The sequence below is a fragment of the Mauremys reevesii genome, linkage group 9, assembly GCF_016161935.1.
Source record: "Mauremys reevesii isolate NIE-2019 linkage group 9, ASM1616193v1, whole genome shotgun sequence".
NCBI classification, from domain to species: Eukaryota; Metazoa; Chordata; order Testudines; family Geoemydidae; genus Mauremys; species Mauremys reevesii.
Window position 1 is genome coordinate 102,212,230 of NC_052631.1, and position 27,571 is coordinate 102,239,800.

Genomic DNA, 27,571 nt, shown 5'->3' on the forward strand with positions numbered 1-27,571 from the left:
TCAGAATGGAGAGGGGTAACTAGCAGTGTTCCCCAAGGGTCAGTCCTAGGACCAATCCTATTAAACTTATTCATAAATGATCTGGAGAAAGGAGTAAAAAGTGATGTGGCAAAGTTTGCAGATGATACTAAACTGCTCAAGATAGTTAAGACCAAAGCAGACTGTGTAAAACTTCAAAAAGATCTCACAAAACTAAATGATTGGGCAACAAAATGGCAAATGAAATATAATGTGGATAAATGTAAAGTAATGCACATTGGGAAAAATAACCCCAACTATACATACAATATGATGGGGGCTAATTTAGCTACAACTAATCAGGAAAGAGATCTTGGAGTCATCGTGGATAGTTCTCTGAAGCAATGTGCAGCGGCAGTCAAAAAAGTAAACAGGATGTTAGGAAGCATTCAAAAAGGGATAGAGAATAAGATGGAGAATATCTTATTGCCCTTATATAAATCCATGGTGCGCCCACATCTTGAATACTGCATACACATCTGGTCTTCTCATCTCAAAAAAAGATATACTGGCATTAGAAAAGGTTCAGAGAAGGGCAATTAAAATGATTAGGGACTTGGAACAGGTCCCATATGACGAGAGATTAAAGGGGCTAGGACTTTTCAGCTTGGAAAAGAGGAGACTAAGGAGGGATATGATAGAGGTATATGAAATCATGAGTGATGTGGAGAAAGTGGATAAGGAAAAGTTATTTACTTGTTCCCATAGTATAAGAAATAGGGGCCATCAAATGAAATTAATGGGCAGCAGGTTTAAAACAAATAAAAGGAAGTTCTTCTTCACACAGCGCACAGTCAACCTGTGAAACTCCTTGCCTGAGGAGGTTGTGAAGGCTAGGACTATAACAGGGTTTAAAAGAGAACTGGATAAATTCATGGTGATTAAGTCCATTAATGGCTATTAGCCAGGATGGGTAAGGAATGGTGTCCCTAGCCTCTGTTTGTTTGTCAGAGGGTGGAGATGGATGGCAGCAGAGAGATCACTTGATCATTACCTGTTAGGTTCACTCCCTCTGGGGCATCTGGCATTGGCCACTGTCAGTAGACAGGATACTGGGCTGGATGGACCTTTGGTCTGACCCAGTATGGCCTTTCTTATGTTCTTACTTACCCTTTAAAAGATATTGACAAGGTGCTGTCTCCATTGTCTCTGGCCCCAAAAGAGATTCTGAAACCCCTGCCACCAATTCCTGGCAGCCTCTTGTGCAGCGTCATGAAAAAGAAACATTGCCTCCAGTAATATATATACTTGGTGCTTTAACAGAGCCAATTTCACAAAACTGAAAACAATTGTCAGCCAAATCAGCTAGGAGAACAAATTTAATCAAAAAATGTAAATAATTGGGAATCATTTAAGAACACCTCACTAGATGCCCAAAAAGCCAAAAACCCACAACTGTGGCCAAAGGCTGTGCTGGTTAAAAAACTAACCTGGTTGAGAGGGTAAGTGAAGACAGCGCTAAAAAATAAATATATAATAAATGGAAGAAAGAGGACATTAATAGTAATGAATATAAATCAGAAGTTAGAAACTGCAGAAAACTGATAAGGGAAGCCAATGTACACAAGTAGAAATCTACGGCCAGCAGAGTTAAGGACAATAGGAAGGTTTTTTTTAAATACAGAGAAACAAAAAGAATTCTGACAATGGTATTGGTCCATTTCTTGATGGAAGTGGTAGAATTATCAATAACAGTGCAAAAAAGACAGAAGTATTCAATAAATATTTTTGTTCTGTGTTTGGGGAAGAAACAGATGATGCAGTCTCATCATATGTTGATAACACTTTTTCTATTCCACTAGTATCTCTGGGGAATGTTAATCAGAAATGACTAATGTAGACATTTTTAAATCAGCAGATCCAGATAATTTGCATCCAAGAGTTTTCAAAGAGCTGGCTGAGGAGCTCTCTGGACAGTAAACACAAATTTTCAATAGGTCTTGGCGGAGTGGGGAAGCTTCAGCAAGTTGGAAGAAAGCTAATATGGTGAAAGAATAAACGGGATGACCCAGAAAACTATAGGCCTGTCAGCCTGACATTGATTCTTGGCAAGATAATGGAGAGGCTGATACAGGACTCAATTAATAAAAAATAACCCATGCAAACCCCATGGACTGAAATGGGGTTGTGTGCATATAAATGAGACTGGAATTTGGCTCAGTGCCCCTGTTACTGTTTCTAAGGCACTTTGAGATTCATGGATTGAAGGCGGTGCAGCATATGTGTATAATACACTATAAGAGAAGGACTGTTATATGTCTGCCCCCATATTTCTCACACGTCCTGGAAAAGGCATCACAGAGACCACATCAGTGTTCTAGCAGAACAGCTGAGTCCAGCTCTTGAGAAGTTCTGGGATGTGGGCTTGTCTGTTTAAGCAGACAGTCTCTGCTGGCTTAATAGCACAACGGTAAAAGTCTTGCTCTCCCATACAGACCAATGCTGCCATTCCCACAGTAAACCAACCCACTTTTACAGCTGAAAGCTCAGAAAGAACAAGGGGCTTCCTTAGCCGAGTGCACTGACTGAATTAATAGTTTCAGTGCAACTCGGATGATTTTGCAGAAGGCCAGATAAGTTGGGCAGCAGTTCACAGGCGGCGTTTAATAACAGGGCCTCCTCGGTATCCATAATGACGAGACACGGAGAGGAGAAAAGCTGTGCTGTAGCTGTATGACGATAGCTCAAAGCAGCGATTGCCAACCAGACTTCATCACTACCCCCGCAGCAAATCCAAGGAGCGGAACAAGTAGTCCCCGCTCCTTTTATTGTGCACTGCCGTGCTCTCCAATCTCTTTGTCAGCGCTTGTACACTGCTGGCACGCCTCACTGTTCTGCTGCTACCACGGTCATAACAGAGTAACTGCACAGTGCACTCTGCTCTGGCCCTGTAGCACCAGTTTCAGAGCTCAGCACAGGCTAATTAGTGCCATTAATAATCCACACTCATCATTCACTTGTGGGCACACGATGGGAGCAATCATCTCCCCCGGGTTTCTGGTAATACGTAACGTAAGCCCTGCAGATCCCAACACCAGGCCTGGCAAGAACTCAGTCACGGTAATGTTTAGTTGTAGGGGTTTTAACTAGTGTGAAGGAGTAAACTCGCAAATATGTTGTTTTGCAATTACTCACAATTCTTTTAAAGAAAACTTCAAAATCTGAATTAATTGAAGCCCTGCTGGGGCTTATTCACCAACCCACCGAGCTAAAAAGCATGAATTTGGCACTGGATTACCCCACTCCTTCACAAATAATTATCTTGATTATAGCCAGACTGTGTGAGTAGCCTATGGTACACATAACTTTAAATGATTTCAACTTGTTAATTTCCTGACAAGTGCAATCAAGAGATAATGTAAGTTGCTTGTTAGAGTACAGACATCTCTGAATAAAAAATTCTCACTTCCATCATTAGGAACAAATGTTTTCTCAAAGTCAGAAGAATCAACATAATCTGCCTTTTGATGCTGTGCTGGTGCCTGGGGAATAAGTGTCTCATCAGGCTCTTTTAGTTCTTTAATCTCTTTAATTTAAGGCACTGGCAACTTTCCAAAATGATTTACGCTCCTTTGTATTGCCACACATCTTCCCAGTTTTGCCTCTGAAATTGTCTTTCCATGTCTCTGTCTAAAGAACTGCTATTCAAGGGGTAGATGGGAGCTACAGTACCTGTAAGTGAGGGGCTGCGTTATTAACATTGTTTAATGATGAATTGAAAAACGGAATACTCTAGGACAGAAGTTCTAACAAGCAGTGAGATCTTATCACGTCTGACAGAGAGGTGCTAGGTTAGGCTTGAATCTGTCATTTCCTCTGAATGCTCTATCACCGCGAAAGAATGCACAATAAGTATTAGTTCTTGTTACCTCTCGTCCTACATGAGATGTTTCACTTATTTTGCTTGGATATATAGGAGTTTGTCTTTCACCATCTGGTAACCTTATCTGCATGTACCCTGGTGTGTACAGAAGAATCACAGAGTATCCACTTCGATTTCCTCAACAAGTGCTTAATTTTTATTGTCAGAAAGAGAGACTATTTCCATGGCATGGAAGAAATCCAGAGAGATCCTCACCAGGTCCCAGCCCACCTGGCCTCCCAGGCAGTCAGTCCATACAGCTGACAGCTAAAACTTTCATTCACCTTCCATCTATTCCCAGGTCATTTCTACCCACTAGGAAATTAGCAATTCACAATGGACTTTAGTGCACCGTGATACAGTCGGCCTTTTAGGCCCATATGATACGAACAGCACATGACCTCACACACTGAGCGCGAGGCTACAAGGCCAGTCATTCAGTGCTATAGGCAAGGATGGCTCAATCTTCAACCCTTTCTTCGTAAATTGCAGCTACCATTTTCCCTTTGTAAAATGCTCAGATCATTACAGTTTTTCCTGTTAAACTGAATAATTAGGGCCCTACCGAATTCCTGGCTATGAAAAATGCATCACGGACCATGAAATCTGGTCTTTTGTGCTTTTCCCCTATACTATATACATTTCAAGGGGGGAGATCAATGTTTCTTAAATTGGGGGCCCTGACCCAAAAGGGGGGGTCACAAGGTTATTTTAACGAGGTCACGGTATTGCCACCTTTACTTCTGCGCTGCCTTCAGAGCTGGGTGGCCGGAGAGTGGCCACTGCTGACTGAGGGCCCCGCTCTGCAGGCAGCAGCGCAGAAGTAAGGGTGGCGATACCAGACCAGGCCATCCATACTTCCGCGCTGGTGCTGGCGGTGACTCTGCCTTCAGAGCTGGGCTCCCAGCCAGCAGCCGCTGCTCTTCAGCTGCCCAGCTCTCAAGGCAGCGCCGGCAGCAGCGCAGAAGTAAGGGTAGCAGTACCGCAACCCCCCCTGCAATAACCTTGTGAACCCCCCCACACACACAACTCATTTTTGGATCAGGACCCCCACAATTACACCACCGTGAAATTTCAGATTTAAATAGCTGAAATCATGACATTTATTATTTTTAAAATCCTATGACCGTGAAATTGACCAAAATGGACCGTGAATTTGGTAGCCCTCTGAATAATGTTGTGATGATGGGATGTCAAACGTGACTTCAGCGCAGGTCTCTCTCTCTCTCTCTCTCGCATCCCTGTGATGCTGGGGGCTGGAGTTGAGAAGTTCTGCAGCTTCCTTTCCGGCCGACATTTCTACAATTCTATGAAAGTGACGCACTGAAGCGCCAGACTCCGGCCCTGAGCACTTTAAGTGGTCATGACCATGAGCCCCCACTCATGCTTGCTCTTCAGTGGGTCTAGGACTGAACACAGTCTTTCCGCAGGTGCCCACAGGGATTACACAGCTAATGCTGCCGAGCGGTTGGAGTACTGAATGGCGTGTTCCACACGCTGCCCGGGCCTGGCCTACACGCAAGGTGCACTGGTTTAAATACAGGTACAATTTTAAACCGGTTTAGTTTAACTGCTGTAACTTTGTGTGTGGACTCTGTTAAACTCATTTACACCTGGTTTATAAATTTACACCTGGCAAGCCAAACTGAGAGAGCCATTTTTATACTGATACAAGTAGGTCCACACAAGGGTTAGCACCTGTTTAACTAATTTGGGATTTAAACCAAGTTAAACCAGCTCAACTCCTGTGTGAAGACCAGCGGTAAGAATGGCCCCTTGCTCCCCACATTTATCACCTACTCGCAGCTCAAGTCTGAGTCCAGCCACCCCTGTGTAGAGGCAGTCAGCAATCTAGGATATATTTAATCTCCAGGAAGCACATGGTTTTTCACTCTAAAGTCTGAGGGTCGGATTCTGATCTCTTTCGCAGCCCAGTAAATCCAGACTTACTCCAGATGTACAGTGGTGTAGATGAGATTGCACTCTGTTGCTAGTTCTTTGCGTTACTGTAGAGCCCAGAGGCCCAAATCAGGACCAGATCCCCCCAGCACTAAGGGAGAGGAAGTCACGGTCCTGAATTATTTCGCCACCGCGTCGGCTCGAGGATTGAATTTTTACATATCTGGTCTGTGTTTGGGAAACACAGACGGAGGCGACTCATGACTGTGTCCATGCTCAAATATTGCCCAAGATGGTCATTCGTCCTCTGTCCTGGCAGCCAGCAGCAGCCAGCAAAGGAAAACGTTTCTCCGCAGGATGTATTTGTAGGGTAGGAATTTAAATCTAGTGTCCTCCAAGATTTTGCTTTCGATATTATGACAATCCCACGGAAGCCCAATATAAATGGCCCTTGAGGCTGCATCAGGAGTGCAGTACTGAAATGCATTAGCAAATTTAGAGCTGTCTCCCCAGACAAGTGATTTAGTTCAACAGCAAAAACAATCACACGGAAATGCAGCTAACTGTTTTAGGGAAATGTTTAAGGGCATCTGCACAGATTGTAGTAGCGCTGGAGGCTAGCTTGTTGCTTAAATGAGCTTTATTGCTCCTTCTATTACAAAAGGAACATCTTTGAAGTGCTACCAGCTAATCAGGGCTTGTGACTGTCCAATGCTCTGCTCCACAAGTGTCATCTCAGCAGTTTCTCAGCACACTGAGAAATCGGGAGCAGTGATTATTTATGGTGCCACTGAAAACAATCACACAGAGTAAGGATGAGAATATGGCCTTCTGATGATTGCAGATGGTCATTAGCTTGGTTCACATAAAATTATGGTGTCCGATATTCTATTTGCCCCTCAACACGGCTTAGATTGCTTTCCAAGATTTTTTTTTCTAAATGAAAGAATAGTGTCATACTGGATTTGAATTTGGAAAACAGTTTCACATAAAGAAAGGAAAAAGGTCTCTGGGGTTCAAATCAAAACCATTTGGTAGGAAATTAAACCTGTCTCTGAAATCATATCGGGGGAGTTTCTTTCCCAGAACCAGCTGCACTATGGTAGCTCGGGTCTGGGGTGTGAATGGTGCAGGGAAGGAGGCCGCACTGTTTGAAGTGTCCAGGGAAGGAGCAACCCCACCCCACAGTACTTCTTTAGGCAGGATGTCCCCTGAGGCCAGTGGGGTTTGCATGTGTCTTAGAAATAACACCACAGTGTTCTCGGAAGTGGGAGCTTAGTGGTGCCTGGGCCCAGTGCTGGGCCCTGCTCAAGGCAGAATCTCAGAATCCTTCATGAACAACCTCTCCTCTCCACTTGAGAGGATTTAACACCATTGTCCAGGCCAGTCTGGATGCTCCCCAAACGTTTGTCCTGGGGTCCGATTGTTTGTGTGAGCCCGAGCACAGCAGGTGCCACTGTACACACACAACGCAGCAAAGGCAAAGGACTCTGAACTGCATGAGTCCTGCTGAAGGCCCCATGCCAGTGGTGAAGCAGGCATCAGCGCTCCCCTTTGCCATGTCCCCAGGACACCCTCCTCCCCTACACTGGGACCACAGAGTGTCCTCTGCCATCATTCCACCAGTCAGCAGAGGGGGAGAGTCTCCTCCAGCCAATGGATGTCCACTTTGTGAAGCAGAGCAGACTTAGCAGACAGGAGAATCCAGCTACAAGTCTTGAATAATCATGTTAGAAATGGAACCCGGATGCCGTGTTGGGCCCTGAGGGTCCTTTACAGCTCCCACTGCACACGACCACCTTTGTTCCCTTGGCTCCCACTCACGGGGCCAATGAAAGCCAGGCTCCAACTCACAGGGGTACTTCAGGCCGGCTGCTCAGGCCATGCTCTGGTAAGTCAGCAGCTCTGGGGCAGCTCCTGGCTTTGTTTCTAATCTTCTCATCAACACATGACAACATTACAAAAACCACTCCAAAAGCACAGAATCGCATCCCACAGGCAATGGGGTGCAGCTACCACCAGCTTTTGCTAGTGTTACACTGAGAGACTGGGGCTGAGAATATTTATCTTCCCTTCACTTCTTAAACCTAAACAGGATTTAGCACCTTGATCCCAAATAACTAGCATTTAATTTAAATACTCACACTCAATTAAGCCTCTGTGTAATTATAATTATTAAACATTCGTTTTGCGGCAGCACCTAGAGGTTAACCAGGGGATCGGAGCCCCACTGCACTGCATGCTGTAAAAAAAGAAACAATCCATGACAATCCCTGCCCAAAAGAGTCGAGCGTCTCAGAGACAAGGCATGACAGGTGGAGGAGACAAACAAGGGGACCAGGATGAGCTAACACAAATCCTAGGACGAGCACAGTTCTTAGCCAGTCAGGAACAGGGATCTCTGTCTCTCACACACACACTTTATTTTCTATATACAAGTTTGTAACCATCCACAGAAGCAGCATGAAAAGAACCCTAAACAAAATCAAGACTAGACACAATAGATTGATGGCTTGATGTCAATTCTGTTCAACCTAGTAATGAGACTCTTGATTCTAACTTTTGATTTTTGGCCTCTCTCCATCACTTCACTGGAATCTGACTCGAAATCTCCACGAAACTCTCTGAGATACTGGGCAATCCGCTGCCGCAGGTTCTTTGGCAGAACTGCTTTGTTCCTTACCCCACTAAGGGTAATTTCCCCATGCCACTCTTCCATCACTGCAGGGAGGAGACCATTGCTGCCCACAGGTGAGCCGCACAGGGGCCGGAGCGGAAGCCGCAGTCTTGAAGAAAACCCTCCCTTGATTCCCTGCTCACCCTCAGCAGCGAGATAGCTTCCATAATGGTCACATCCTGTGGAAAGTGTGGGGACAGGAATGATTACCAGGCCCCCCCCTACAGTGCTGGCTTTCCCCAGGAGCCACGTGCCCAGTGTACAGTATGGTCCTGGAACACTGATCTCACCTGCCCCTGCGGCTACTCACCATTTTGGGGATCTTGTGGCTGTCGGAGAAAAACTCAGTTCTCGCTTTTTGTTTGGGTGCAGCAGAGTCAGATACTTTATTCTGTTTAGCAGCTACAACAGGGAGAGAGTGTACTAGGACATAGGGTCTCCCCTTCCTAGACAGGTCTCTCAACAGGTAAACAATTACAGCAAGCATTTATACTTTTGTTACAGACAATAATAAGCAACAACTGCATTTTGTTTATACATAGGTCATCCTGATATCTTGTTTTTCTCACTTAAGAGACGCCAGTCTACATATTGTATTATCTACACAAGGTCGAAAAACAACTTCTCACACGGTTCTTTTCCACTCGCCTCACACAATCCTTGCTTCTACAAATCTCACGTTATTAGGGTTATAGCTAGCCTAACTCTGGCTAACAGAGACTGTCATGCATTAAGATCCCCTACAAATCCCTGTCAGTTATTTCTCTACTTCCACCTGGCTCACGTGTGCTTGCCTGGGGTCAGCCAGTTAGTGACAGGTATGTGAAAAGTGGCTGTGTTTTAAATCACTGAATCAGCGGTCTGTGTGTTGCAAACAATCCTGCTTCTGTAAAATGTTGCATTTTGGCTTCATAGAGATGACCTTGGGAGCCCAATCTCCCTCTTTGTTATCGCCAGCTGAACGGCTGCGCAGAATTAGAAAGTGGCCACGAAGAACTAAAGAGGACTTTCTGCATGAGGTTATGATGCACTCCACCGCCGAGAAACAGGAATTGAAGGAGTGGTGGGACAGCGAGAAGAGGGACTGAAAGGAGAATGCAGTGCGCCAGAATGAAGCCACGGAGCGACTCTTAAATGTTATGAAGCTCCAAGTGGACACACTCCAGGCACTACTAGCACTGCAAACCAAGCAGCTTCATGCCTGCCCCCCTTCCCTTCACAAATATAGCTTGCAGCTATAAGTGTAGGAATATTGTCATCGGCCAGGTCCAGCTTCTCATAGAGGCAGCACCAGCGGGCCTTTAACCAGCCAAAAGCACACAACAGCCATTCTGCACTTGCTCAGCCTGTTGTTGAACTGCTCCTTGCTGCTGTCAAGGTGCCCAGTGTATGGCTTCATAAGCCACGGCATTAAGAGGTAGGCAGGGTCTCCCAGGATCAGAATGGGCATTTTGACTTCCCCATACAGTGATCTTCTAGTCTTGGAAGAAAGTCCCTGCTTGCAGCTTTCTGAGCAGGCCATTGTTCTGAAAGATGCATGCATCATGCACCTTTCTGGACCAGCCTGCATTAATGTCCGTGAAATGCCCATGGTGATCCACAAGCAGTCATTCTGGGCAGGGATTCAGTGAAGAATGACCACTAATTATGTTACTTCCCTGCCTTAAATAGGGTTTATATATGGTGGGAATCCTTTGTTTTCCAGTGTGGTTCCCACCCCCTTCCCCCAATGGAAAAATACAGGTATTCTATCATGGAGTCCAGCACTAGGTGACTTGATCACATGACCCTGCAGTGTTAAAGCAGCCATGAGTCAGAGGCTGTTTGTAGACTCCAAGAAAGCTTCTCAGGAAGGTGGGAGATTAGCATCTTCAAAGACCTATTGTTCTCCCTAACGGTCCATTGACTTGTTCCCAGCTAGCCAGCCAGACTGGTTGCATTCTGTCTGGTGGGCATTCCCCAGGTGCAAAACACTTTTGTAGTACAGAGGTACAGTCAATATTCCTAACTTTATATACAAAAATGATACATACATACAGGAAGGGCGGCCAGAGAATAAGACAGCCCCAAAGACAAGACTCTGAGAGAGAGAGAGGTGTGTGTGTCAGCCACAGACTGCACCTGAGCCCGGCATCACAGCCCCCTCCACAGAGGGGCCTCCTTGGCTTCCCAGGGGCAGGATGCAGAAAACAAACTCCCAGCACTTACAGAGCTACACCCTGCAGGAGTCCTGCTCCTGTCAAACTCGTCAGACCCCCAAGGCCAGAGGAGCTGCCAAGACTGTGCTACTCTCAGTGGCAATCATGGCAGAGCCAGATGTAATGCTGTCATTGCTGGTTTAATTTAATTAGCGTGCGCCCAGAGCCGGCCAGAGGTGCTGTGGCAGAGACTCCTCTTATTCCAGGGGCCTTTCCTGGAAGCACTTTCTGCTGCTTATTCGGCAGCACTGTCAGTTGCCAGGAAGACGCAATCAGCCACTGCAACAGCCTATTCGGAGCTGGGGATGCTGAGACCAGGATGTTCCCCCCCACAGGAGCAGATGGCTGGACTCACGGTATTGCACACCTGCTCCAGGCATTTCCTTTTCTCCTGAATGTTACAATTTCCTAGTGACATCAGAGTGGTTTTATTCCTGCCTCTCCCCTGGTGCTGGCTGTACTGCCAGCCTGCCATCCAGACGCACAACTCCGCGGATAAGCTTTGTCTTCTGTTAAAAAACAAACCAAACCACCAATCTCTTCTGAACTAATCATCTTTGTGCCTGGAATGGAGTTTATGTTCCAGAGGAAACATATTTCAGCACTAATAGGACAACTATTTCTCTGCACTATTAAAAAATAGTGTTAGACGTTTTTGCTTTGTAACACAAAAACCTGCGTCCTCTTCCTAGCAGGCTGTGAAAGAATTTTCCTTATAGGGTTAGAGACTAAATCTCAGTTTCCTATTATGATGCAGAAAGGTAAAGACTATCTCACCAAGATTTATTGTGCTTATTGAGGCATTTAAAATTGAAGACTGTTTAACCGGTCAGCTCTAGCACTATTCCTGGTTCTTTGGTGTACAGGGCTCCCTTGCTTTATACATTATTTTATGGTTATAGCAACTATTGGAGACATAACACCACACAACTTTATACAAGAAACCTGTCAACATAAACTAAGTTCCCTGTAAGCTGTGCGGCTGTGCAGCAGCCTACTAAGTGCCACGCAGGCGCTCAAAGAACCTGCCCAGGAGTGGCCGGGGGAGGGGTGCCCCCGGCCCCAACCTAGCCCCACCCCCAATCTGGTGTGGCCGGGCACAGCCAGGGTGCCCCTAGCCCCAGCTGGCATGTCCCAAACCCAACTGGGGGAGTCCTCCCTCCCTCCCTGCCAGAACACCCTCAATCCCTCATCCCTAGCCCCACTCCAGAGCCTGCACCCCCAGCTGGAGCCCTCACCCCCCCCCAACCCTCTGCCCCAGCCCTGAGCCCCTCATCCGCAGCTGGAGCCCCCCTCACCCCTCCCACCCCAACCCTCATCCCTGGCCCCACTCCAAAGCCCGCACCCCCAGCCAGAGCTCTCACATCCCTGCAGCCCCAGCCCCACCCCCACCACATGAATTTTGTTATGTGCACCAATATGAAGGTCATGTGTCATTCATCACCTCCATGTTGGTGCACATAACAAAATTCATTCCGCACGTGAGTGGGAAAAATTAGAGGGAACACTGCCCATGAGCTGTATAGCAATGCAAATTTAGCAAGCCCACATCTTAGCAGCAGCTCTTCGGGATAAGGACGACATGGATCTGTGACGGGTTGGGTCACAGACACCCCCTTGGGACTGTCACATGACGTGCTGGAATTACCTCTGAGCCCGTTTTCCCTGCCAGCTTGGGACTCCAGAACCCTGCCTTGTTGAGCCAGACACACTAGTCTGCTGCAACACAGACCCAGGGTCTGGTCCACACCCCCAAAGCTGCAGACTTAACAGGTAACCTGCTGAGTGGTTTTCACTCTCCAGCACCCAGACACCCAGCTCCCAATGGGATCCAAACCCTAATCACTTACTCTGGGTTCATTAATAAACAAAAGTGATTGTATTACGTATAAAAAGTAGGATTTAAGTGGTTTCAAGTAATAACAGACAGAACAAAAACAGGAGTACTTGTGGCACCTTAGAGACTAACAAATTTATTTCAGCATAAGCTTTCGTGGGCTACAGCCCACTTCATCGAATGCATGCAATGGAAAATACAGTAGATAGATAGATAGACACAGAGAACATGAAACAATGGGTGTTACTCTAATGAGAGTGATCAGTTAAGGTGAGCTATTACCAGCAGGAGAGAAAAAAGACTTTTTGTAGTGGTCATCAAATGGTCCATTTGCAGCAGTTGACAAAAAGTTGTGAGGAACAGTGAGGGGAGGGAATAAACATGGGGAAATAGTTTTACTATTTTAGTTTTAGTTTATTTCCCCATGTTTATTCCTCTCCCCCTCCCCAGCAGCAGGGTTCCAGCAAGGGGCTGACAGCCTCCTGAGCCCCTCCCACCCCGCAGGATTCCAGCTAGGGGCCCGGCAGCCTCCTGAGGGGGCCCCCCACAGGGTTCTAGCCACAGGCAACAGTCTCGGGGGGGAGGCTAGGGCGAGGGCTGGAGGTGCCCTGTTTTCTCTTTGGGAAATACGGGCACCTTATCGCTGTGGCTCTCTGCTCCACGGCTGCCATGAGGAGGGCACCTGGCAGAAGGCTGCAGGACAGGAGTCATGAGCAAATGGTTAGTTTAGTCTCTCTGGGAAGGCAGTCATTTTGTGTAACTGTAAATTGGCAGAGGGTTAAAAGGACAGAGAACTATCAGAGCCATCAAATCAGGCAGGTGGTTGGCCTAAGAAACCACAGGATCTCCTCACCATCACCTTGGCTTCCATCTTTCCCCTGCCCCATGCAACATACATTCGTTCCATCTCCTCTGCGTTAGGCTGTAAGCTCTGGGGACGTGTTCGTACAGCATTCAGCACAATGTGTGCCCAGGCTAGGGAGGCTGTTGGGCGCCACTGCAACACAGGTAAATAATCCGCAAGGAAAATATTGAAATAAGTACTTTGAGCGTCGGTTTTAGTGCCCACAGAGTGCAGAGAAGGCCCTGTTCCTGTGTCGGGGCATTTCCACCTCTTGCTAAGCAAAGCAGATAGTGTCTCCCAAGTATTAAGAGTTCATTACTGAGCTCTGCTTAGGACATGAGAATACTGGGAACAGAAGGTTCCTTCCCTGCCTCATGTGGCCACCTGCTTGTGGCTTGATCAAATCCATGGGAAGGCTAAACAATAATATTTAGCATTTTATATCATATTTCACCTAAACAGCCCAAAGCGGTTTGCAAACATTGATTCATTAAACCTCACCATTAAGCCCCTGTCTGGAAGGCAAGTGTCTTAACCTCTAATTTACACAGAGGTAGATATGGAATGATTAAACCACTTGTCCTCTGTTTCACAGCAGACCAGACCAAAGAACAGAACTCAGGAGTCCCAGATGCCCGTTCCCTACTCTAGCCACTAGTTCACACTTCTAGGTGAAATGTCAACTGGTTTAGCCTCCTCAAGGAAGCCAGCTTCATACCTTGGAAAACACTGGCCTAAGGTTTTATAAAATCTCAACATCATCTCCTGCGTCGGTGGATACCAGCCTAGATGATTATGGCATCGGCTGATTGTGAACACCCTGCAGATGCTCTCAGCTGGGAGCTGTTCATTGGCCTAAAACAAAAAAGTCTGGTTGCCAAACAAGGTGAAGCAATCAAAGGCACACATGACCTTCCATGCTGATAATTCACTTATGCAAACAGCTAACCAGCAAATTACAAAAGTCAATATGACAGATTGGAGGGGACTGTCACTTTTGCTTGATCAATCAGAATTTACAAGATAATGTTAAAATAAAGAATGAAACATGCAAAAAAGATGACTTCACTCTGCTGCTTAGCACATTTGATGGGCTCCCCTACTGAGCAAACAGATTTTCTCAAGGTCAGAGGAATGCTTGGGCAGACAGGCTTTCTCTGCTTTAAGTGACTGCTGCTTTTCTGACACGCAGGCTCTTCGGACACAAGCTCTGCCATCCCTACTATTTTTTTTTTTAATTTGCCATTTGCAGAGTGTAAAAAAAAAAGCAAAGAGGCAACAGATTTTTTTATTTTTTATTTTTGAAAATCTGAATGAAATCTTGCCCGTTTGCTTCTTGCTTGTGCTTCTGCTCTTTTGTGCTTGTTTTAATTTGGATGGATGTTGTTCCAGCAGTTTTCCCCAAGTTCCACTCCACCCCCCTTACTTGCTGCAACCCCCAGACCCCATAGTGCACATGAAGGCAGAATTGGTCCCTTGAAATATGTAACATTTCATATTCAGCTTTGCAATATTGCAATGTTTGTTGAGAACCTTGAGATCCTTGGGGGAGCTATATAGTATATGGAGTTACTTTCCCCCTCTCAGAAGTTGGCATGCTCCAGAACTCTTCATCTATGGAGAGTTTCTAGCAGATTTTATACAAGAGCAACGCATGGTGCAGGAGGTGGGGGTCATCTGGTTTTTCAACCTTGTACCACCTTAAGCAAGATAATTCCTACCAGAAAAGTGACAAGTATTAGATACTGTTTTTGGAATAGAATTCTAACTTTAAAACTATTAAAGACTGGCTGGGATCACAGGACCTTTTCTACTTCTTCCCTCAATTATTAATAGTAAAACCTTCATAATCCTTGGATGATGGCTCCAAAAGGTGGGGAATTTTAACACTGTTAGCTCTGCATTGGATGTGGGTATGTAAGAACCCACCAGAGTCATAGTATACTCCTATGCAACTCTAGAAGGGCTTGTCCAGTGATGAGCTGCGAAAATATTAACAACCAGTTCCCTCCTCCTCACCCCACGAAGGGGTCGTCCCTCCCTGCCCCCCGGGACTCCTGCCCCATCCAACCCCCCACATTCCTTGACACCCCACCCCCAGGACCCCTGCCCCATCCACGCCCCTTCCCTGTCCCCTAACTGCCCCCTGCCGCCCCATCCAACCCCTCCTCTTATTCCTGATGGCCCCCTGGGGCCCCTGCCCCATCCAACCACCCCTTCTCTCTGTCCCAACTGCCCCTGGAACCCCTGCCCCTGACTGCCTCCCACCACCCCATCCAACCCCTGGTCCTTCCTGACTGCCCCCCCAGGACCCTTGCCCCCATTCAATTCCACTGTTCCCTGCCCTCTGAACGCCCTGAGTCCCGACCCTAATCCACCCCCCACCCTCTATCCAACACCCCCTCCCTGCTCCCTGCCCCCCTTACTGCGCTGCCTGGAGATGGGGGCCGCACCACCTAGAGTCGGGGCTGGGGGCCGGGCCAAAGCTGGGGGCCGGAGTTGCTGGCCTGCCCAGAGTCAGGGGCTAGCCCAGGGCCAGAGGCCAGCCCGGGTGTGTGGTGACTCTCATACCTTCCGCACCCAGGCAGAATGAAGGTAACAAGTCTTGGAACTGACGTGTACAGATGTAGGGGCTCATTCTGGGCTTTTACACTGACAAACTCATTGCGTTAGACGACATTCCTGATGATTCACACCAGTACTTGGGCGATCCCTCAGTCTGTGCGCATTAGAAGTACCACTGATTTTGCCTTCCCTAATACTTGGTGCTTATCTTGTGCATTATTCTTCAGTTGGCTGTGGCTAGTTTTGACTGGGGTCCTAGTGGGGAGCCAGTTGTGGTCACTTAATTAAGGTGAACTGCAAAGGCAGACAATCCCCAAAAGCTGGTGGATACTCCAATACTTAGGGTAACGTATGATCCAGCAGGGGCCAATTTATCACGTCTAGTCTAGACACGATGAATCGACCCCCAAGTGCTCTCCCGTCGACTTCTGTACTCCACCACCGCGAGAGGCGCAGGCAGAGTTGACAGGGAAGCAGCAGCAGTTGACTCACCACAGTGAAGACACCACGGTAACCGGGGCGGCTCTAGGCATTTTGCCGCCCCAAGCACGGCAGGCAGGCTGCCTTCGGCGGCTTGCCTGCGGAGGGTCCGCTGGTCCAGCGGCTTCGGAGGACCTCCCGCAGGCGCGGGACCAGCGGACCCTCCGCAGACAAGCTGCCGAAGGCAGCCTGCCTGCCGCCCTCGCAGCACCGGCAGAGCGCCCCCCGCGGCTTGCCGCCCCAGGCACGTGCTTGGCGTGCTGGGGCCTGGAGCCGCCCCTGCACAGTAAGTTGATCTAAGTACATCAACTTCAGCTACGTTATTCACGTAGCTGAAGTTGCGTAACTTAGATCGATCCCCCACCCAGTGTAGACCAGGCCTTAGATTCACCAGGCCAGCATAAAACAGCTTCTCTATTACTGTACTGGTTACTCAGAAGTCCAAACAACACAGTTCCCTTAAAGTGATCCAGCCTCAGGCCTTAGCTTTCAGTTCCTGCAATCAAATATATGTCATTCGCTGTTCATGTTCAACACAGGCATTCTTGTTCAGCAGCTTCTCCTTCCATATCAGATATTTTTTGTTTTTGTTCAAGTTCTAGTTGCTGGTTTCTCACTGCAAGCATTTTCGCTAGGTCTGCTTCCTTATTACGGGAAATTAACAGATTTTTCAGTTTCTGCTCTGGGGCCTTTTGCTTAAAATACAACCCTCTCTGTAAGCACAATTCTTCCAGGCTTTTTCTGTCAGGATCTTGATCATGGGTCGCTCACTGTTAAGGGTTAAAAATCAGTTAACTCTGCATTATCTAAATTAAATTTTGACAAGAGTATGGTTCTGAGCCAAAAACTCAATTAACCTGTGGTAATGTATATCCAAGCACGACTATGCCACTGGGACCAGGGTCTTAGTGGGGAGCCAGCTGTGGTCACTCAATTAAGGTGAACTGCAAAGAATGGGGCAGACAATCCCCGTAAAGGTGGTGGATATTCCAATACTTAGATTCACCAAACCAGCATAAAACAGCTTCTTTCTTACCTTGCTTGTTACTCAGAAGCCCAGATCTCTTAACAACACAGATCCCTTAAAGTGATCCAGCCTCAGACCTCCATCCAGGTACCCATGTCAAATATGATGAAAATTTCTGTAAATCTTATTTCATTATATATATATATATTATATATATATATATATAAAGGTTCTACCAATCTCAAAGGATCGGACACATTACCTCCCAGGTTAATGAATGTTTCAGATATTACTCAAATATGCACTACAGCCAATTCTTATTAACTAAACTAAAAAATTTAAAAAAACAAAAGAGAGAGAATATGGTTAAAAGATCAATTTACATACAGACATGAGTTCAGTTCATTGAGGTGCAGATTCACAGCAGAGATGGTGAGCTTTGTAGTTGCAAAGAGTTATTTCAGAAATAGTTCATAGTTTATAGTCCAATGTCCAAATATCACATTCAGGGCATACTAGCATAACTGGGACATCAGTCTTGTGACTCAAACTTCCCCCGATGAAGCCTAAGCAGATCTGAGATGACAGAATCAGGATCCAAGGATCTTTTATATAATTTCATGTCTTTTAGACAAGTTGGAGTTCCTCAGGGAACAAAAGGTAATTACGATGACTTTGAAGGAGGTTCATCACCGATACTTAGCTATAGAATTAACATAAGGCCATTTGCTTGTTCCTCCACCATTCACAGATTATTCGCTATACATTTCAAAGAGAGATGAATACAGAGATATCCCGTGTTTACAATTCATTTAAATGCTAGGATGTTCTTTTGACCTCTCAATTATCAGAATACTGCATAGACAGGGACTGCTGATTACATATGTAAATACACAAAACCACAAACAGTATATCCCCCCGTCTTTTGAGGGTTATTTATTTTACAGGATGTTTAACACTTTCTAGCCATGTGTCACACTAATATATGCAGGGTTGTGTTTACTGGATGTTTGATCAGACACATGGTTGCACTCTGCATTTCTTTAGAATTTGTCTAATTTAGACAAAAATTAGGCCCAGACCCTCAGAGTTATTAGTTGGCTAATTCCCATTGAAATCAAAGGGAGTTCGACACCTAGATACCCAAGAGGTTCCTGGCCTCTGTCACTACATATTTCAAGTCAATAACATTAATTGAATGTTAATACACTTGAATACAAACATTACTTTCTTCCATAATTACCTTGCAAGATAAGGTAAGGGAACGTCGCAGAGAATGGGCAGTGCAGCTTAAGAGCAGTTCTTTAGAACGCCGTGCCAGCAGCTGGCACTCTGCCTGTCACTGCTGGCCCAGAGCCATGTCATACCGAGCTGCGAAACAGCCTCCTGGGAAAGAGGCACACGCGGTGCTGTGAAGTATCCTGTTCTCCTCTGAACTGGCAGTGTCCAAACCATGGGCTTTATTCAAGGAAAAGAGAGACATTCTGCCTCTTATGCTCCTGTCACCCAGTAAAAGGGCAACACCTGAGCAGCAATCCCTTGCGGCTGAAACCTTCTCCTTGACTCTAGCACTTGGGAGAACCAAGCAGCATGGCTGAACAATCTGCGCCCCCTCCAAGCACTTATGCACCATCCTACAGCAGCTGAGAAGGCACAGCCTGCGCCTCACCAAATTGGCAGATTCTGAGCCAGTTTCTTTTTCTCCAACCTAAACATGGACCAGAATTCAGCCAGAGGATAGCGCTGCAATCAGAGTCTTCACACAGGCACCCTTCTAATAGGTAACGGAGTATAAACAGAACGGAGAGCTTTGTGAACAGCTCATGCAGAAGAGATCTTGGTGTCAATGTTTTATCTGATGGATGTGGAGAGGAAGCCAGGAGGGACAAGCCACTTGGGTGAGCTTTCAGGAAGCAATTATAGTGTTTTATTACATTGTGGAGGAGGAGAGTTTGGTTTGTTAGGTGGCAATTTATACCTTCCTGCACTTTATTTTAGCCATGTTCTGTTGCAGGTTCGTGAGCTAGAATGCCTGGAAAATCTTAAGGAGAAAGAATGAGGGGTTTTGCTTCACAGACTTTATCCAGAGTTTTGCAGTCCTAGTTTGCACTGGAAAAGTAAAATGTGAACCCTGAATTTGTAAAATACATTTTATGACTGAACCTTTGTCTTTGATCTCTGTAAAGATTCCTATGATAAAATTACTTTTAAATTGTATCAAAATTTATAAATTGCCCTGTGGAAAGCTGCATAAATGAAATGAAATGAAATGCCCCCTCATAAACATAAATGCCAAATAAAATCTCATCTGCATAATTTGGGTTTTGTTCATCAAAGGCCAATCAAATAGGCACCTACTTGTAGCCTTTTAACTATGGCATAAAAATAAGTCAAGATCTGAGCAGAACACAGAAAGTGAGGGCCTACCATCAACGTTCATAATAGCGTTATCATAGTTTCTAGCCCATTCCTTTCCCCAAATTGTTAACAGGGAGGTCAATTAACCACTGGAGCACCTGACCTAGGGATGTGATGGACCTGAAATGTATAAATCAAAACGAGCCGTCTCTTTCTAACTCAGCCCAAAGTTATGGGTTTGCTGCAGCAATGATCAGGTGAAATTCTCTAGCTTGCTATGTGGGAGGTCAGGATAGATTATCAGAATGGCCCCATCAGGTCTTAAAGGTTATTAATCTATTATGTAGCCTAATATTGTTTGGCATTTTGACTACTGCTGGCATTTCCATTGAGCTACCCACAATGACATTCACCCAAGCCTATTTCTAAAGTGGTTACAGTTAATTTAGAACAAAGAAGTGATTGTACAAGTTAGGCTGATCAACTTCTCATGTGACAAATAAAAATAACTTAGTTGGAGAAAACAAGGACTGAAGCCATTTAGGAGAGATACAAAAGGAGAAGAAAAACAAGTATGCTAGATTGGGAATGGCTTGATGACAAAAGGTCCAGGTTACTTAGAGACAACATCAAAATATATCAAGCAGATCGAAAGGCAAAACCTGTTTCTGTCCAAAACCAAGCTAAATGGAGAATTAGAGTGAACAGCTGATAAACCAGACAGCCAGGGAGTGGGTGAGAGAATTCCAATATGACTGAAAGCATGAAGTGAGGTAGAAATGGATAACGTTATCAAAAAGATAACTGACAAAAAGGATTAAAGAGGGAAGTTAGTGGATAAAAGCTAATTTCTGTCTGTATTCAGAACCCAGACAATACAGCTGAGTTACTGTGGATGAGTGCTCACTTGTGGGGAAACGACGGTTTACGTTAAATGAGCGTGTGTAAGTAATTTCACGGGAGTCCCTGCAGTTACCAGGTCCCACTACCACACTGATGTTCACACCCCCTTCACTTTTATTATCCAAAATTTTTGAACAAGCAGCAGAGATGTCTTCCTTTCCATTGCAGGTCGACTCTGCTGTCCAAGGCCCCAGTGCAAGTCGGGAGTCACTCGCAGGCCTCAAACAGAGTGACTATGGGTTGACACTAGTCAGTGACCTCTTTATCTGGTTTTAGAATCTTACACTTTGAAATACTCAGCTGGAGCATACAGGGTCAACTCTGCTCAGAGACAGAACGGAGAGAGGTAGAGGCCGGGTAAGAGTGCAGAGGCCGGATGCAATGGAGTGGGGTCAGGAGAGAAGGTTACTGACCCCTCGGAAGGACAGGCCTCCACCTGAAGGCAGTTGGAACTCTCTGGACTGGGATGCACTTGTACTGTATTATTCAATATTGATAATTTTTTCTCTTTGTCAAAGAAGTTTAATTCTATAACGGACAGTAAACTTGGAATCAAGAGCCAACTTACAAAACTTTCCTCAGAGTACTGTTATTTGTCTGCAAAATTAAAGTATTTTTAAATAAAATTATAGAAAAAAAACATACTAGAAGATTAATGGGTAGACCCCGGTTGTTGGCGGGTGGGATCAAACCTGGGATCTCTGGAGCTTAGTGTATGAGCCTCTACTGTATGAGCTAAAAGCCACATGGCTCTTGGCTAAGACTGTAGCAGATTCATTAATCTCTAAATGGTCTCAGTACCATTAGAGGGGACAGAGCACCAGGAGGTGTGTGGGTTACATCTGCAGCAGGAACGTACTATCAGCACGCCAAATTCTGCTCTCCCCCAATTCAGCATATCCACAAATATTGAACTGGTTGAATCTGCTGAGTTAATTACTAAGACATGCACAATTTCTAAGTACCATTATCCTATCCAGTTCGTGAAATTAATATTTTTCCTGTCTGATCAGTATCTAAGTTTTGTGCAATTGTCTCCAATGTTCCATTCATTCCAAAATATAAAGTGATTTGAAATTGTGAAGCTCTATTTCATCCAAAGCAGTTGTCCATATTTCTGGTGCTGTAAGGTTACAAAGCAAAGTTTTGTCATTACCTAGGGCTACAGAAATACAGCTCTATTCACAAACGGATAGGCTTCCCCAGGAGCCTGACTTTGATAGTAACGTTTAGAAAAACAAAACTTGTATTCATGCTTACCTGAAAATCTCTTCAGTTCAAGAAGCCAGGTGTGCAGCTACAGCAGAAACATTCAGTCTGCTTGCAGGTTTAAGGGCAAATTCAGAACTCGCAGGTGCTCCACCATCACTCCAAGATACAGGACAGCCTATTATAATATACCCCAATTGAAATTCAATTGTATGTGTCAGTTCCAGAATAAATGAAGTTCTTTCTACGATGTACTCTCTTGGCTTTTGTATTCTAGGTGGTCATCTGCTTTCTAAGGTCCCAGTCTTACAAACTACTCCACATTGGCTGAGGTCAGTGTCTGTGCAGCACCCCTTTCACTTTAATGGAATCCACCTGTGCAGACAACCTTGCCGCTAGGGGCCTAACTGACTGCATTCAGTCATTTGCAGTTGGTCTCCCAGTTACCAGTGAGGTTGTGCTGTGAGCACTGCCAGAATCCAGCCCTCTACCGACACGTTCCCAGAGACAGCCTCAGGCTTAAAAAAGATCTCTCCAGCAGAGATGTCCAGAGAAAAAAAACATCAGCTCCCCACACACATGCACAGCATCAACTCCCCTCTAACCCCCCCCGAACCTCAAACCCCCCGCAGTACATGGGTCAAGAGAACTCTGTAAAGTGTGAACATCAGCTCCCCACACACAATACACCCCATCAGCTCCCCTCCAACATCTCCCGAGCCCCCTACACACCCCATCAGCTCCCCTCCAACACCCCCCGAGTCCCCTACACACCCCATCAGCCCCTCTCCAACACCCCGAGCCCCCTACACACCCCATCAGCTCCCCTCCAACACCCCCCAACCCCCATACCCCATCAACCCACCTCAAACACCCCCCCATGTCCCCACACCCCATCAGCCCCCCTACAACACTCCACAAGTCCCCCACACCCCATCTGTTCCCAGCAAATGCCCCCGAGCCCCCTACACACCCATCAGCTCGCCTCCAATGCCCCCCAGTCCCCCACAGCCCATCAGCTCCTCCAACGCCCCGAGCCCCTACACACCCATCAGCTCCTCCAACACCCCCCTCCAACACCCCCCGAGCGCCCTACACACCCATCAGCGCCCCTCCAACACCCCGAGCGCCCTACACACCCATCAGCTCCTCCAACACCCCGAGCGCCCTACACACCCATCAGCTCCTCCAACACCCCAGCGCCCTACACACCCATCAGCTCCTCCAACACCCCGAGCGCCCTACACACCCATCAGCTCCTCCAACACCCCTGAGCTCCCTACACCCCATCAGCCCCTCTCCAACACCCCCCCAGCCACCTACACACCCCATCAGCCCCTCTCCAACAACCCCCGAGTCCCCTACACACCCCATCAGCTCCCCCCAACACCCCCTGAGCTCCCTACACCCCATCAGCCCACCTCCAACACCCCCGAGCCCCCTACACCCCATCAGCTCCTCTCCAACACCCCTGAACCCTAAAACCCCACAGTACATGAGCCAAGCAAACAATGTAAAGTGTGAACATCCAGTATCAACCACACACACAAACCCACTATCAGCTCCCTTCCAGCACCCCAAACCTCCCCTGCACCCGATCAGCTCCCCTCAATTTCCCCCAGAAACACACACACCATCAGCCTTCCTCTAACACCCCCTTGAACCTCCAACACCCCATCAGCTCCCCTCCAACACCCACACACACACATACACATCATCAACTCCCCCCTAATGCCTCCCAAACTCCTTCACCCACACCATCAGCTCCCCTCTAAATGCCCTCTCCCCCATGCACACATGAATTCACATCTGTGCGTCCCCTTCTGCAAGACTCAGGGACCTTCCTCTTCCACCAGCTCAGACCTGGAGGGACCCACCTTACCACAGGACCCTGAGCTCTCCCTGTAGTCTGAGGACAGACAGACACTTTGCTCCCAAGATTAGCAGTAAAGTGTCCCCAAATAAGCACTGAGAGCCAGAAGAAACAGGCCCCAAACTCCGGAGCTGCTGATTACACAGCAGGATTAACAACATGTAAAGGGAAGACTAGAAATGCAGCTGACTGGCTACCAGTTCCCAAAGAACCCCCTGCACCAGCCTGTGATCATGCAGAACTCAGGAAGAGGTGCACAGACTTTATCACAAGACAGGCACCATGGGGACTTATCACAGGCAGGTTTGTACTCCCAGACTGGGAACAGAGAGCACAGGCAGAACTGGGATTGTTTAGCACTTCCTAAGCCATTTTAGTTACACTAGCTAACCAGCTGAGCTCCCTTACCTAAAGGGCCTGTCTGATTACTGATAACGTCTGACATGGCCTCCTTGCACCGTACAGGTAGGAGCCAAAGGAGCAGGAAGAAGAGGGTGTATGTAGGGAAGGGGAAGCTTCAAGCCCAATGATTGAAGTGCAGGCCTGTGATTCCAGACTTCACAAGCTCTCGCACTCTGAGATCTCGGGAGGAAAAGCACTGCATGAGAACTAGGTATTATTGCTCCTAGCTCCACTGTGACTGTGGTGTTCTCTTTGACTATCAGTTCTTCCCCTCTGAAAGATGGGAATACAAATACTACTCATTTACCATACTAACCTACATACCAGTGCTCTAGTAACACTGTTCCTCTCCTAAAGTCATCCTCACTATGCTGCAAGAGTCCCCTTTTATATACACTTTCCCCAGCATGCCCTTGTGGGGGCCAGCCCTTTAAATTGGCACAGCCCAACAGCTGCAGGCTTGCAGGATAGGTTTTGCAAGTAGTAGCATTTCCTGGCTCTTTCAGCTGGTAAGTACCTACTCTTATTTTTCTCTTTGCTTTGCTGAGAAGCTGGTTAGTTATCCTGCTTTCCTGTCTCCTAGAAGTGCTGAGGCTCAGTTAGTTAGACCTGAAAAGAGCTGTTACAATGTGGCTAGTAAGTAATTAGGAAAGTCAAATGATAGCATCACCCTGTTAGGTCTGAATAAAGATGTAGCACAAAACCAGTTGTGCCAACCTGACTGAAGTCAAGCATCTAGAGGTTTCTGGGTAATCTCAGAGTGGAAAATACTGAGAAGCAGCATTGTCTCACAAAGCCCTGGGAAACAGTGAGATCAGTGAAGGGGCTGGGACCAGCTGTGTTATGTTGAGAAACAAACTGTCTGAAGAACTGATAAGACACACAAGCATCTCACAGTTCTGACTCTAACTCCTTGGTTTAGTGTTCGGTGTGTTTTAACTCCCTCGCATTCCTAACCTTTGGCGCTTGTTGAGATATTAACAATTTAATGCTGTAGAGACTAGGCATGCGTATATATTAAAAGGTGTCTAATTTCTAGTTGTTAGACAAAGGGGGTGGGTTGGTTAAGTAAATGATCTATGACGTAATAAAACTGTCTATATAAGCTAATACTAAGCTGTAAAGAGGCGGCTGGTTCTCTTCGGATACGAGCTGTTCTTTTACTGACACGTGCACTTGTCAATAAAGAACTTTTTATCGGACCTTGCTGGTGTTGCCTGTCTCACTGCGGTCAGACAACGAACTTCGCTGTTGGGGTTCGAGTCCCCGACATCCCTGAAAGGAAGTAAGTTTACCTCAAAATAAACAGGTATGTCAGACTATGCTAGCAAAGCTCCTCCCCAGACAGTCTGCAGGGACTGGGAGGAAGGGTACTGGCCCTATCTAGTAGCCCCTTATAATTGAAAGATGGGGGTCTGGCTGACTAGAGCAGCCTATGAGCCTTGGGGAGTGTAAGGGCACAGAGCTGGTCAGGGTGTGCTGCTGGTTCCCTGAAGGTGATAACAAGGTATATGTAAGGGGGATGGCTTCCTTTTGAGGGCTCTGGTCTTCTCTCCCAGAGCTAGAGAGCAGAGGGAAAAACCATTGTTAGCATGGTGTGGCTGACTGTGATGGAGACTGGTTCTCCCAGAACAAGCCTTGATCTAGTAAGGTTCTGGGCAGCAAAGATGGCCTCCTAACCAGTTTTACTGTAATATCCTTCCCCTGTAACAATAAAGCCCAATGGGCTATGCCCATCTTTAACCAGATTAGATAGCAGACACTGAAGGGGTGTGTGAAATGAGTATAAGATGATCAGGCTGAGGCCAACTAGGAAAGCAAAATGCTGTATGGCCCAACTAGTGGCCAGTAAGTACTTCTCACAGTTGTGATGGCGCAACAGTCTGTACCGATACCCAAGCATCTTTGTTAAGGCACCTAGTTCTATGTTTGGGTGCTGAAATGGGCACTTGGACACCGCAATGCTAATGGAGGTGTCCACGGTCAACTGCTGTCTCTGTGCCTTGTGATCTCTAGGCCCTGTGCTGCATGCTATGGTGAGAGCACTGCTGTTTCTGTGAGTCCGTTAGTTCCTCATTGATGCTATAACTGAGATCATGGTTTACCAGCATAGGCAGCCAACTAAAGCCAGTACATGGCAGAATTCTGAAATAGAAACTAGTAATAAAGAGAAGCTGGTTCATGCAGCAAACGGCTTTTCATTTCACAATATTTGTTAATGTGCTGACCTCTCAACAGCCTCCTATCATCCACAGGAAAGTGTAATTCTGTGGTAACAGTAATTCTGAGCACAAATTACAGGCCTGCCAACAGTGGAAAGCAAACATCCTATTACAAGGGATTGTTTTCAGTACTAAAATAATGGTATATTTTAACAGTTCGCAAAAAATAAAGAAGTCTGAATGCCAGAGTCTTTTTTTAGCAGAAAGATACACAGGGAAGGGGCAGATGAGAGGAGTATGTGCTTTTTGAAAAGAAAAAGGCCGCACTGTTCCTGGAAAACTTCATTATCAGGCAGAGGCATCTTATAGGCCAATCTATCACTGTTCTGAACGTGTTCAAATTCAGAGCAGATTAAGCTAGGTAGAACCTCAATATGCCTCTTTCAACAAATTACCTCTTGCTGGGCTAATTAGCCTTACTTAGGGCTTGTCTACATGAGGAAATTGACTGGCACAGCTAGAGTGGAATAACCTAATAACAATTATTCTGCTATAGCTGTTTTTCCCATGTAGGCAAGCCCAAAGAGAACTATGTACTCTTCTAAATCAAAGTGAATTATAGTTCCATAATGTATCTTACCAGCATCTCTTGCCATATGAAACCTGCTTTTTAATATGCTTGTTTCAAATCTCTTCATATTGAACAGTTAATTGCTAATAAGTCAATTAGGAAATGGCAAATAATCAACACTTTGAAATTAGTCCATAAATTCTTCACACAACAAATCATCCTCTAAAGGAAAACAATGATTGTGATCCTTTAGAACTCACCAGTGAACTCAGGCATGTGCTTCCTGCAGGAAAGATTAGAGCTCGGTGTGTCTCCTTTCCAGAGTCAAGCATAGGGCTTTACTGCAGGGCTGTTCTGCACACTGCAAATACTCTTAAGAATAAAATGGTGGCTCCCTCATACATGTGCATTATGATAGAATATGAACATGTAATTAAAGACTCTGTCTTCCACAGGCCTACTGCCTCACTTAGTGTACAGCATAGATAGTTATTTAGTAATTCCTTGTGTGCTTTCAGCATAAATTCAGTGTCTGTGATGAACTAAGAAACTATCTTCACACTACCCTGTGAGATGAGTCGTTATCCCAATTTACATGCAGGGAACTGAGGCATGGATTAAAGACAGTGTTTAAAAAGTATGAACTAATTTTGGGTGCTTCCTTCAAAAGCCAAAGGGCCTGAGTGTTTTTTTGGGGGTTGGTGGTTTTTGTTTGGTTTGTTTGGTTTTTTTGTTCAAAGCTCAGC

At 46.2% G+C, this 27,571-nt stretch overlaps 2 protein-coding genes across 2 annotated transcripts in view; one reads left to right on the forward strand and one right to left on the reverse strand.

Moving 5' to 3' along the window:
- The window catches only part of HTR2C (5-hydroxytryptamine receptor 2C), a 653,091-nt gene that overhangs the window by 612,039 nt on the left and 13,481 nt on the right, over positions 1-27,571 (reverse strand). The window contains exon 2 of the mRNA XM_039488617.1: positions 21,869-21,995. The gene's annotated coding sequence lies outside the window, so the exon portion shown is untranslated. The remainder of the gene's footprint in view (positions 1-21,868; positions 21,996-27,571) is intronic.
- Positions 24,558-27,571, forward strand: part of GDPD2 (glycerophosphodiester phosphodiesterase domain containing 2) — a 38,565-nt gene continuing 35,551 nt past the window's right edge. Inside the window, exon 1 of the mRNA XM_039488608.1 lies at positions 24,558-24,601. The gene's annotated coding sequence lies outside the window, so the exon portion shown is untranslated. The remainder of the gene's footprint in view (positions 24,602-27,571) is intronic.